Source organism: Miscanthus floridulus, chromosome 2 (genome assembly GCF_019320115.1).
Source record: "Miscanthus floridulus cultivar M001 chromosome 2, ASM1932011v1, whole genome shotgun sequence".
In the NCBI taxonomy this organism is placed as follows: Eukaryota; Viridiplantae; Streptophyta; class Magnoliopsida; order Poales; family Poaceae; genus Miscanthus; species Miscanthus floridulus.
In genome coordinates, this window is record NC_089581.1 from 121892451 (window position 1) to 121905705 (window position 13255).

General features: G+C 45.9%; 1 pseudogene; it reads right to left on the minus strand.

The window, feature by feature from the left end:
* Positions 1–4408: 4408 nt before the first annotated feature.
* LOC136536971 (auxin-induced protein 5NG4-like) lies at positions 4409–6295 on the minus strand (annotated as a pseudogene).
* Between the last annotated feature and the right edge of the window lie 6960 nt (positions 6296–13255).

The following is a 13255-nucleotide window of genomic DNA, read 5'->3' on the forward strand; positions in this document are numbered from 1 at the left end:
ATCTCCATTTCATTTATGTCTGTTAATAATTCAACAAAATGATTTACTATTCCTCTTTGGATATCATCTTTTTTGAACGACAGCGCAAGAAATTTAAGCACAAAAGGCTGCTAGACATGGAGATCGTCGCACTACAATCGGAGCTGGCAAAATTCATCTTAGCCGAGGTATTGAAAAAAGATGGAGTATTTTCCATTGCACAATCCGTAAAGTACAAGGACCAGTATGGCCCAGAGCGGCTCACCAGATTATTGTAGGAAGTCCAAGAAGCATGTGTGAAGTCCAAGAATATTTCTTTTTTTATTTTGAGGGATCGAGATGTGGATAAGAACATTTGAATTGTAATCGTAACATTTGTAATGTTTAATATTGATGGACATGTCGTCTACGTAACGAATATAAAGCGAAACCCGATTCCACGAAAAAATATAAATTAAAATAAATTATAAAACAATAAAATACGAACGGGCCATTACCACCGGTTAGCAATAAACCGGCAGTGTTGTCGTAACCATCACTGCCGGCTTGAACCATGAACCGACACTGATAGTTACAAGAACACTGCCGGTTTGATCCATGAACCGACACTAATATTTACTACAACACTACCGGTTTGATCCATGACCCGATAGTGTAGGCTTGCTTAATACTGCTGGCTTGAGCCAAGAACCGACACTCTTAAAGCAACCGTCACTGTTGGTTGGCACTACAAACCGGCAGTGTTGTTCAACTGGACACTGCCGGGCGGAGCCAGGAACCGACACTGTTTCCTGTAGATCAGTGTCGGTTTTTAAGGACTGACAGTGATGTCAACCCCCCATCACTGCCGGTATGCCACTGTCGGTTCAAAATCTGGCAGTGAAGTGGGTTTTTGAACCGGTAGTGATGTTCAGATTTGGGGTAGTGATGACTGCATTGTGTATGCAATGCCTATTTTTCTACTTGTGCTTTTGGGGCAGCTGGCATATATTGCCTGGTAAGTGTACTCAATTCTTATTATAAAAGCATGATCGAAATATACTGGATACTATCTACTAATAATATAATAATTAAATACATTAATAGGTTGCTCTGACCCAGTCAAGGCAGGAGACACAAAGAGCTACCTAATGCACTTGTCGTTCAGAACACATCAGAAGTTGGAGAGAAAGATCATTCTGAAATTTTTTACGAGGCATACTTGCAAGGGTATCGTCTGTTACTGTTGTGATAACCAACAGGACTACTGTTACAAAACAAAGGAGGATTGTCAAGCACATTGATGGGCATGCAACCCTAAGTGCCCCTGCAACAATTGAATCACACAATGATGGTAGAGAAGCCTTCACGTACATTAATGAATTATACTTTCGTTAGTGGATCATGATCTGCTAATTTTTGTATTAAGTGAGTAATGTAAGATGGAAAATATATATTGTAGTTAAACAAATTCTATACATGGCATCGGAATTTTTGAGCCGGTTTTTATGATCTCCAACCGTGAGTATGTATTTTAGCTACTCCGCCATCATTGTTCATGTGTTTTTGTGTAACCATTGGGTGTGTTGCTTGAGGGTGTATTCGCGTAGTTTTAACATTTGAATTTCAAAAATTAGTCCTTTGCAATGATTGCAAATAAAGTATAAAAACAATTTTACAAAACATAACAACGAAGATAATCCAAAAATAAAGCTCAAATATTTAGGCATGTCCTTTCATCATGGAATGCAGTGCGGGAGGATGGAATAAACAAATGGCAAATGACCAAATATATCATAGACAATAATGTAATACAAGATGCAAAATCAATGTATAGTCAAACACATACAAATTCACTGCCAATGCCCAACACAAAATATATATAGAGCGAGAAAAATGACCTAACAAATGACATGCATAAATAATTATATATCATTACACTGCTACAAAAATGATTTTAGGAGACATGTTCCCTAATTGATAGAGGCGGGCATTTTTAGGAGCCACCTATGTAAATGATCATGGGGTCTGAGGCAAACACCCTCCTCTGTCAATGGTTTGCAGAGGCGGTCAACTTATGACACTCACCTCAGTTAATCAATTAATAGAGAAAGACTTCTTAAGGTATCTGTCTCCGAGAATGGTTGCATAAAAAATAATTCAACAAATTTTCATATGAAGACATACTTAAAAAAATTTAGAGACACAGACGAAATATACAACTTTGTAGTTGACAAGATTTTTGTTTGAAACCGTAGAGTCCCAAAATTTTGTTTTTCTCTATTTTGATATATAAAAATTTGAACTTTAAACAACCTCAGTAGTTGACATGGTATCTAACAAAGTTAAATCTCAATACAATCGACAACTTTGTAGTTGACAAGTTTTTGGTTCGAGAGTCCCATATATGAGTTTTAAGTTCTTAGATTTTGAAATAGAAAAGTGTGCCTAAAGATAAGGTTTATGGTTGTGGGTCTCTCATACGGAGGAGGATCCATCGAACCCAGACCGAGTATAAGGCTTTTGCCAATAAGAGGGCCCTCTTAGTTTGGAGGCCTCTTTTTGTGTGTGTGTTTCTGTAACATCCTAATGGGCCAAAGTGACATGGGCCGGTTACTGAAGCATCCGAACTCTGGGTTACTGTTCACCGAGTACTGTTCATCCGAGAACTGGGCCAGCCGATTTCGGTGGTACCCGAAAACTGTAGCACCGCGGAAAAACACTGCGCAACCAGTTAGTACCATACTGGAAACTCTGAGGTCGCCGGATCGACTTAAATACCAGGGCCAGGGACGCGTAGTAACCTTCGGTTAACCGTTTTGAACGAAGCGAGGACGAAAGTTCAAGCGGGTTGCTACGCGGGTGGGACCACTCCTAGGAAGAGTGGGCCTGGGCTATGTATGTCGGGACTGGACGTTACATTTGGTATCAGAGCCGACTCTCGAGGTTTCACGGGCACGTGGGGACAACTGCGCGGGTATGTTGTGTGCATGTGCGTGGGCCCGTCGTGGACACGGCATGGCATACACATGCGCCGGCACGGGGCCACACAAACGTGTTGAAGAGAGGAGGATCCTGAGGTAAATGTCCCGAAAGGGTAAGCTGATCTGGCATTCGACGGGGACATCGAATCTTTCGGGGGATGATTGTAACATCTAATGGGCCAAAGTGGGCCCAATTAAATTTCAGTATGGGCCGCTAACACTGTAGCAAAACATGGACCGGTACTGCAGCATCCGAACGCCGGGTTACTGTTCACCAAGCACTGTTCACCCCGAAAATTGGGTCAGCCGATTTCGGCGGTACTGTTCACGGGGTTACTGTAGCACGCGCGGGAAAACACTGCACAACCGGTTAGTACACTCTGAGGTCGCCGGATCGACTTAAATACCAGGGCCAGGGACGCGTAGTAACCTTCGGTTAACCGTTTTGAACGAAGCGAGGACGAAAGTTTAAACGGGTTGCTACGCGGGTGGGACCACTCCTAGGAAGAGTGGGCCTGGGCTATGTATGTCGGGACTGGACGTTACAGTTTCCTTGAACAATGAAACGAAACGCCGTCTATAGATTACTGATGTGCTAGATGGGATGGTATTTCCATATTGCTAGGTTGTATCCTATCAATGAGGAAATAGAAACAAATTGGAGCACTTGTTCTCATGCACAGTTGTTGCACTATTAAAGTATAGATATTTCTTTTTTTTCGCTTATGTGCTTGAGCACGTGTTTCATTAAAAAAATAAAAAGAATTACATCCTATGATACATGATTCTAGTAAGCCTAGACTTGCCAAGATCACATACCGGAAGGCGCGACCTACCCAATCGATCCTTGTGAGACAAATCTCTAAGGATCACAAATAGAGTTCAAGCTTCCCTAACTTACTAATTTTGGAAAGTTACAAAGTTATACATACAACTTTTATAATTTTTTGGCTTTCCTTTTTCTGAAAAAAATATTTTCGCAACTTTTCCCTTTTTAAAAAATTACAAAGTTATACTCATAACTTATGTGCATAACTTTTTACGTGAAAATAAAAAAAGAAAAAAAAGAGAAAGAAAAGAAAGAACGAGATAAGTTATACTATATATATGCTACATGATGGGCAACATATTCCCGAGGAGCCTGTACAGGAGAAGTGGACGACGCACTTCAAACACTCGCCAATCAAGGTTTGAATCCTGCTTATGTTTATAATAACAATATACCAAGTTCTGTAGATTAATTGGTCACACGTATATGTTAACTAGCAGGTGAGCCCGCGCGTTGCGCGGGTAATATTGGGGGAAAAAGGTTTGTGCTGTGTGTGGGGAAAAAACGGAAAAGTTGTACTGTTCCTTAACGGGTCGGAGAACTGTTCATATCATACCCGGTACTGTAGATAAATCCGGTACTGTTTATATTGCGACCCGTTACTGTGCATAAAAACCCGTTACTGGAGCGCAAAGTTTTACGTTAACTGTGCCGGTAACAGTGATTTGTGAGAGCGATCGGAGTTCTCAGATTGCACGTCTTTTATACTATAGTATAGATTCGGTTTTATCGTTGCCGTTTCTGGTGCCTGGTCGTCGTCCCGTGCTGCAAAATGGTCGCTTACTGCTGTCACCTGCTTCTCGCTGTAGTCCAGCTCATCAGACTCGTGCTCGTCTTTGCCCTCCGATAAGTGTTGTTGCTCTTGGTCTTTGTCCTTGCCCCACAGCAACATGTAAAGCCCCAGAATCGTACAAGCACGCCTCTAATCACGTTTCCAGCGTAGGGATTTTCACCAAAGACGACATAGGCGAGGATGGCCACCATGACGGTGAGGAGGGGATTGAACATGGTGACAAACACAGGGCCTTTCTTCTTGTTACACCACAGCTGAATGATCACAGTCAGGCCACTGCAGGCGATTGCCTAAAACAACAAGTCTGCATATCAGTCTGCAGTTGTTCATTCAGCTAGCACGAACGCAGCGAAAACCGCCGACTGCAGACCTCCAACCATGGATGCATCCATGCCGTCAGCGACAGCTTGGCTGGGTACCTCTTTATAGACGACGCCTGCAGCATGCCACCATGTGTGAACCAACCATGCATTATTACTTGTTGCTAGCTTATGGCTGTACCAGATTACGAGAGTAGCTGGACTGGAAGAAGCAGGCTAAGCTAGGCACCTGCAAGATGATCCAGATTGACCAGCAGATGCAGCTTGCCAGCGCGAGGAGCGACCCTTTCACCCAGCTCTCATGTGCCACCACATGATCAACGCCGCCGCAGGTGCCGTGTATGTGAATGGGCGCCCTCCACAGCCTCTTCACCGCCGCTCCTCTGTAAAGGCTCATGGTGGTCGCCCCGGCCAACGACACATGGTCCCTGCGATCTTCGCGAGCCCTCGCAGGGTCTTCACGTCTACGATCTCCATCCTGATGAACATGAGCCAGCCAACCAAACCAATTCTTGAAATTTCGCATGCATATATATATATATATATATATATATATATATATATATATATATATATATATAGCACTACTAGAGAATAAACTTTAGAACGATGTTCCAATTTAGTATTAGCCTCGGCATTTTTTTTTTGCCTCCGGGACTAGAGAGGCCTTTAGTCCCGGTTGGTGTCTCCAACCAGGACTAAAGGTCCCTGCCCAACGGCTACTGCGCTCGGCACAGTGGCAGGGGACCTTTAGTCCCGGTTGGAGACACCAACCGGGACTAAAGGTGGACCTTTACTCCCGATTGGAGCCACCAACCAGGACTAAAAGTCCTCCAACCTTTAGTCCCGGTTGGTAATACCAACCCAGACTAAAGGTAGACCATTTAGTCCCGGTTGGTAACACCAACCCGGACTAAAGGTTCCCCGATGGGTTAGTTCAACAGGAAAGCATCCCATCCATTGTTAGATGTGTTGTGTAGGTGGGGTGGTAAGCTACACGCGAGGCAGTGCATGAGGTCTTGGGTTCGAATCTCATGGAGCGCAGCGGTGGGAGGCATTATTTTTTTTAAAGCTAGGAGGATCTTTAGTCCCGGTTGTGACAAACCGGGACTAAAGAACAACACTTTTAGTCCCGGATTGCTAGTCCCGGTTGGGAAACCGGGAGTAGAGCTAGTTCCCAACCGGAACTAGATCTCATTTTTGTAGTAGTGTAGACACACACACACTTCTCGTAGAAGTAGGCGAATGGGCAGAGGATGCAGGCGGCGAGGAGGTAGCGGTAGGTGACGTAGACGTAGGGGTTGAGCCCCCTGTTGAAGGCGGCCTTGGTGATGAAGTTGAGGAGCGTGAAGAAGACCTGCGCCAGGATCACCAGAGCATGAGGCATGTACTTCACCATCATGACAGCCATTATATAGTCGAAAAAAGTCTACTTAACTCCCCACCTTTCATACTTGGTCTACTTAACCCCCAACTATGAAACCGTCTGTTTTACCCCCTGAACTTTCTAAAACCATCTATTTTACCCCCCGGGCGGTGGGTTGCTACAGTAATGGTGGTTTAATTTTTTTTATTTTTATTTTCGGTGAATCTTTGAAAAATCACAGTAAATCATAGAAAAATCATAAAATAAAAAAATCTAATTTTGTTGGACTCCACGTGAGTAGATCTACATAGTGAATATATAATACGGTATGCTTTAGTACAAATTTTTTACTGTAGCATTAGATTAATTGGAAAATCTAATTTTGTCTGTAATTAATTGGAATAATTCATAGCTGCAGCTTCTATGGTCCAATTGTGGTGAAATTTTTATGGTACGCTAATTATTGTATGCTTGAACTATAGTAAAAAATTTGTACTCATTGGACTATGTATAACTTAGTTATAGATAAATTCTAATTAATTACAGACAAAAATGGATTTTCCAATTAATCTAAAGCTACAAAAAAAAATTTTACTAAAGCATACCGTATTATATATTCACTGTGTAGATCTACTCATGTGGAGTCCAATAAAATTAGATTTTTCATTTTATGATTTTTCTATGATTTACTATGATTTTTCAAAAATTCACCGAAAATAAATAAAAAAAGAAAATTCAAAACCATCGACACTGTAGCAAACCCGCAGTTACTGTAGCAAACCGCTGTCAAAAACTGCCCGGGGGTAAAATAGACGGTTTTGTAAAGTTCAGGGGGTAAAACAGACGGTTTCATAGTTGGGGGGTGAAGTAGACCATGTATGAAAGGTGGGTGGTTAAGTAGACTTTTTCTAAATAACTTACATGGCGCAGTATATATGCAACGGCATACACAAAAAAGTTTTGGTAAAAGAAGTCGAGTATATGATGCATTCATTGAATATGCACATCAAGTTGGTCTAAAAATCACTCATTTTCTTTCTAAAATAGCCTGTCTCACTACCTCTCCCAATATACTCCAAAAGAGTCCATATACTTCTTTTTTAAATACACTATACACATACACTCTCGTCCCTATAAACGTAGACACAGGCTATCTCTATGAGCGTCTCTGAAAAACCGGACAGGCAGTTCTCAATTGATATTTATAGTCACCAAATGCACCTTATTGTGGGCGCACCGTTGCGCCTGAAATAAATACAAGCACTTATGTAAGTCCAACCCAGATTCCATAAAAAAAATAACCCACGGATACTCTTTGTGGTCCCTGTGGTTCATCACGAGCCAGAACCCCCGCTATTCACGGATGAAGCAATGATTTTTAGGCATGCAAAATCAAATAAAAGACTTTTCACCTCATAAATTATTTTAGCTTGGAGGCAACATGCAAAAAAACCTGATTTGTTACTTGACAGGTAAAAAAACAAAAAAATGAATTATACATCTACAGTGCATAGTGAGACGAACACTGTTGAACTACAGTAGATATCACCACGTTTAAAGATGTTACATATATGTGTGTGTGTATATATATATATATATATATATATATACACACACATATATATGTAACATCTTTAAACGTGGTGAATCTCTATCTTCACATACTGTGGGGGTATGATCCCGGTTACCCACAACACACCACATGGACTGTGCCCCCAGGTGTGGCCCAGCCCACAAGACAAAGTCTTACGGGGCACGGCGCTGCTCGGTGCGTCCCGCAAGATACCGGGAAGATATCCTGAAGATACTACGAGATCTGTTAGGATATGTATGATCACATGATTCCTGTAATCTCCGGTTATCTTCTAGATCTAACTGACTTGTAACCCTGCTCCCAGACTATATAAGGCGGGCAGGGACCCTCTCCAAACACACGCAATATCATACGATAGCTAATACAATCCAGTAGACCACAGGAGTAGGGTATTACGTCACGCCGATGGCCTAAACCTGTCTAACTCTTGTGTCACTGTTGCCTTCTTGTTCTCGATTACACGCATCTCTGTCGATCAATCTACCTTCGTGGGATACCCCTCGGAGGACTGCCGATGATATTTTGTCGACAATTGGTGCACCAGGTAGGGGTGTGCATGCTATTTCCATGTCGAGCAGGATGGTACGTTTTAGAGGCTCTTCGTCCCTCCCATAGCCCAACCAAATCTTCACGGTCAGATCGATCTCCTAGATCATCAACGCTGACGGAGTCGGAGAGCTCATCAAGCCGGTGTAGATCAATACTGAGCCGATCACCCCAACATCTGCGACTGCAGATTCGATCTCACAACTACCTTCGAGGTCGTCTTCGCCGACAATTCTTCGCCCGCTCCCCCGCTACCCAAGGAGGCAAATCAACAATGACGATCTGATCACATCCATCTATCAGGTTGGCCAGAAGCTCGCCGATTGCCTCTCCATCATAGAATCGGCTCTGACCACTCTGGTCCAGCGCCGACCACCCTCCGAGTCAGATCTATTGGAGGTGGATCAGGAAACTCCAGGGGTTACGGCCCTACCCTTTGGGCTCACCAGCGTCGCTGCCACCTATCAAGATGCCCTAAGGGGCAACTTCGCTGATTAGGTTGGAGATGTCCATCCTCTCACCGACCAGATCGTCGACTAGCTCTCGCTGATTGTCAACATGCTACACGTCGGCCGACACCCCGAAGCATTCCTCCAAACCATCCTAGAGAAAAATCCAGACTCTGAGTCCCAGGGCTCTACGGAGACTATCGATGAAACCACCGCCATACAACCTCCTTTCCCTCCCTTCCGTGGAGGCAGAATTTTCATTGTCAGTGTTGACAGCCCCCACTGGATGGGGAAACCGAGGAGGATCGCGCTTCTCGCGCCAATAGGAATGTCAATCGTGCGTAGCGCCGAGCTAATGAGGCTTCCCTTGTGCTAGCCGAGGCTGCTCGCAATGATCAACTCGACTCGCAAGGAAGGCCACGCCCACTCCAACACAACCTCGACGACGAATTTGTCCATGTTGACGGCCACGATGTCTACAAGGCCCCAAGCGCAAACTTGGCCATGGCCGCCGATGAGCTCGCCCAGCTCCCTTAGACAACGGAGGTCTCCAAGGTCGCCGCCATGCTTAAAGCGGCACACTGCTAGGTCAACAAGATCTATTAGGATCGGAGACCTTCCTACTCTACGAGCTCGATTCTCCGATCCACCGTGCCGAGATCTAATCGCCGCCGTAGCCGAAGTCATTCCACCAACAAGCACCACGACGATGGACAACCTCTCTAGGGAGGAGCTAGGGACAACCGCATCGACCACCCTCGCTAACATGACCAGGAAGTCGACCAGGACATTTGAGCGCACATCAATAATCTCCGAGACGCGCAACGTCATATCGATGAGTGCCGTTTCTCTCGCCATAAAGAAGAAGTACACCACCATCAAGAGTACGAGCAAGAGTTTGGTAATCCAGACTCAACCCTCTAGCCGCTCAACGTTGGCAATGCCGTAGATCATGACGGCGATGATCCTGAAGGGCCCCGAGCATTTACGAGGGCACTCCGAAACTCTAGTGGCCCTGTGGTTTCAAAATCACTAGGGTCGAGCCCTACGAGGGATGGATGAACCCCACACAGTGGCTACAAGCTTATGCCACTGATGTGCATGCTGTCGGGGGAGATACCAGCATCATGGCAAACTATCTCCCCATCATGCTCATGCCAACTGCGATGAACTGGTTCACAAGCCTCGCCCCGGACTCCACCGGATCCTAGGAAGAGCTAAAGGAGGTCTTCACCGACAACTACATGGCTACGTGTACTCGGCTGGGCACCAAGCACGATCTGAACTGCATATGCTAGAAGCCGTCTGAGCTCCTCCATAGCTACATGAGATGCTTTTCCGAGATGAGGAATTCTATTCCCAACATCACGGAAGTAGAGGTCATCACCACCTTCGTCCGAGGACTCCATCACCACGACCTCCGCTCCAAGTTCAATCGCAAGCCGCCTAAGGGGGTTGGCGAGAGATGATTACGACCACCAATCAGTACGCCAACGCCGAAGAGGCCAAAGTATGCTTCAATGAGGATGCGGGCACTCATCGCCCAACTCACCGCAGCGATGAGCGACCCAACGATCGATGCCACAGCGACCATCGCTACGACGACCGCAGTCACCATTGGGACAGTGGCCGTGATCAGCCAAAAGGGTCCAAATCTGGTCACTATCACCGCCGCCGACTAGACCACATCGTCGCCGCTGTTGACGAACCTCGCGCCAAGCGTAACTATGACGAGCAGTACAAGAAGATCCTCAAAGGTCATGCCCTCTCCACAAAAATAGCAAGCATAAGATGAAGGACTGTCTTGGCTTGGCCAAGGAGTTCTAGGCTAAAAAGTTGGACGACAACAACAATGATGGAGCCAGAGGCCGCTGACCACCTGGGGGCAACAACAACGCCTTCTAGGATCATGACAAAGTGGTTGCCACCATCTTTGGGGTCCTTGCCGCCGCTGAGAGCAGAAGAGATCAGAAGCTCACTGCCCGCCGAGTGCTCGCTGTCAATGCGAAAGACATCGTCGCCAACCACAGCTATCGCCCCTGGTCCGAGGTCTCCATCACCTTTAGCAGGGCCAACCAGTGGGCGGACATCCCTTACATAGGGCATTTCCCCCTCATCCTTGATGCAACCATCAGGAAAGTGCTTTTTAGGAAAGTACTCATCGATGGTAGAAGCGCCCTGAACCTCCTCTTCGTTGGAGCCCTAAAGGAGCTAGGCCTTGGGATAGGAAACCTCGCACCCTCCGACTCCTCCTTCTAGGGTGTGGTACATGGCAGGGCATCCAAACCGCTTGGAGAGATCACCCTCCTAGTACAGTTCGACATGGCTAGCAACTACCGCATCGAGCACATCAACTTCTACGTCGCTGACTTCAACACCGCCTACCACACCATATTTGGTCAGCCAGCTCTAGCCAAGTTCATGGCCATACCGCACTATGCTTATCTGGTGCTGAAGATGCCTTTGCTTGCAGGAGTCCTAGCCCTATGAGCCAACCTCTCTATCGCCTACGCCTGCGAGACAGAGAGTATTGCCCTCACCGAAGCCACTGACCTCTCCATCCAGATGGCTAGCGTGGTCACCGACGTTAAGACAGTGCCCGCCGACGACCTGGAGATCCCAGTGCTAGATCCTCCGAGCGCCTCTGCCAAGTCCAAGGAAACCGAGGACGTCGGCCTCGGCCTCGACGACCCCTCCAAGACCATCAAGATTGGGGCTCACCTCGACCCCAAATAGGAAAGCACACTCATCTCCTTCCTACGTGCCAACGCCAATGTGTTTGCTTGAAAACTTGCAGTCATGCCAGGGGTACCACAGGAGAAGATCGAGCACTCCTTGAATGTCTTGCCGACCGCCAAACCGATCAAGCAGAAACTCTGATGATTCGCGCCAGACAAGAAGGAGGCTCTTAGGGTAGAAATAAAATGGCTCCTAGCTATCAGATTTATTAAAGAAGTGTATTATCCTAAGTGGTTAGCAAACCCTGTTCTCATTCAAAAAAAGAATAAAGAATGGAGAATGTGCGTTGATTACACTAATCTCAACAAACACTGCCCTAAGGACTCCTTCAGTTTGCCTCAAATAGATGAGGTTGTAGACTCCACCGCCGGCTGTGAACTGCTCTCCTGTCTCGACTGTTACTCTGGCTATCACCAGATATCCCTAAAAGAGGATGACCAGATCAAAACATCGTTCATCACACCTTTTGGTGCGTATTGCTATACCACCATATCCTTTGGACTCAAGAACACCGAGGTGACCTACCAAAGGGCCATCCAGATGTGCCTCGACCAATAGATAGGCCGCAACATCAAAGTTTATAGCAACGATGTGGTCATCAAGTCTAAGACCACCAACAATCTCATCGCTGACCATGAGGAAATGTTCGCCAACCTGAAATGATACAGATGGAAGTTGAACCCTTCAAAGTGCATCTTTGGAGTTCCATCCGGCATACTCCTAGGCTACATCGTCAGCGCTCGTGGCATCGAGCCTAACCCCAACAAGGTATCCACCATCACCAACATGAAATGGCCAACCGATGGAAAGGACATACAGAAGCTTATATGCTGCATGGCTGCTCTCAGCCACTTTATATCACGCCTCGACAAAAAGGGACTACTGTTTTTCAAACTCCTCAAGGCCTCCGAGCGCTTCTCCTAGTAGGAGGAGGCAGATACAGCTTTCGAGCAGCTCAAGTTGTTTCTAATGAAGCCTCCGACCATGACGTCGCCTGGACTAGACAAAACTCTACTGATCTATATCGCCGCCACTTCTCGTGTCATTAGCATAGCTATCGTCATCGAACACGAGGAGGCCAGACACGCCTATAAGGTGCAACGTCTGGTCTACTTCATCAGTAAGGTCCTTAATGAGCCCAAAACTCGATATCCTCAAGTTCAGAAACTGCTATACGCTATTCTGATCATGTCACGCAAGCTCCACCATTACTTCAAGTATTACAAGATCGCCGTGGTCACCGAGTTCCCTCTAGGGGACATCTGCCATAACAAAGAGGCCAATGGCCACATCATCAAGTGGGTTGTTAAGCTCAGCACTTACTCCATCGAATTTAGAAGTAGGCCTACCATCAAGTCACAGGCGCTCGTTGACTTCGTCGCTGAGTGGACCGAGATCCAAGAGCCCATCTCCGCTACTTGCCCTAAGCACTAGGTGATGTACTTTGACGGTGCCCTTAACATCAATGGTGCTGGTGCTGGCATTTTATTCATTACGTCGACCAAAGACAAGCTCCGATATGTTCTCTGAATACATTTTCTGGCCTCCAACAACACCACCGAATATGAAGTATGTCTCCATAGACTCCGTATAGCCATCGAGCTCAGTGTCAAATGCCTCATGATATATGGAGGCTTCATGCTGGTCATCAACTAGCTCAATAAAGACTGGTCCTGC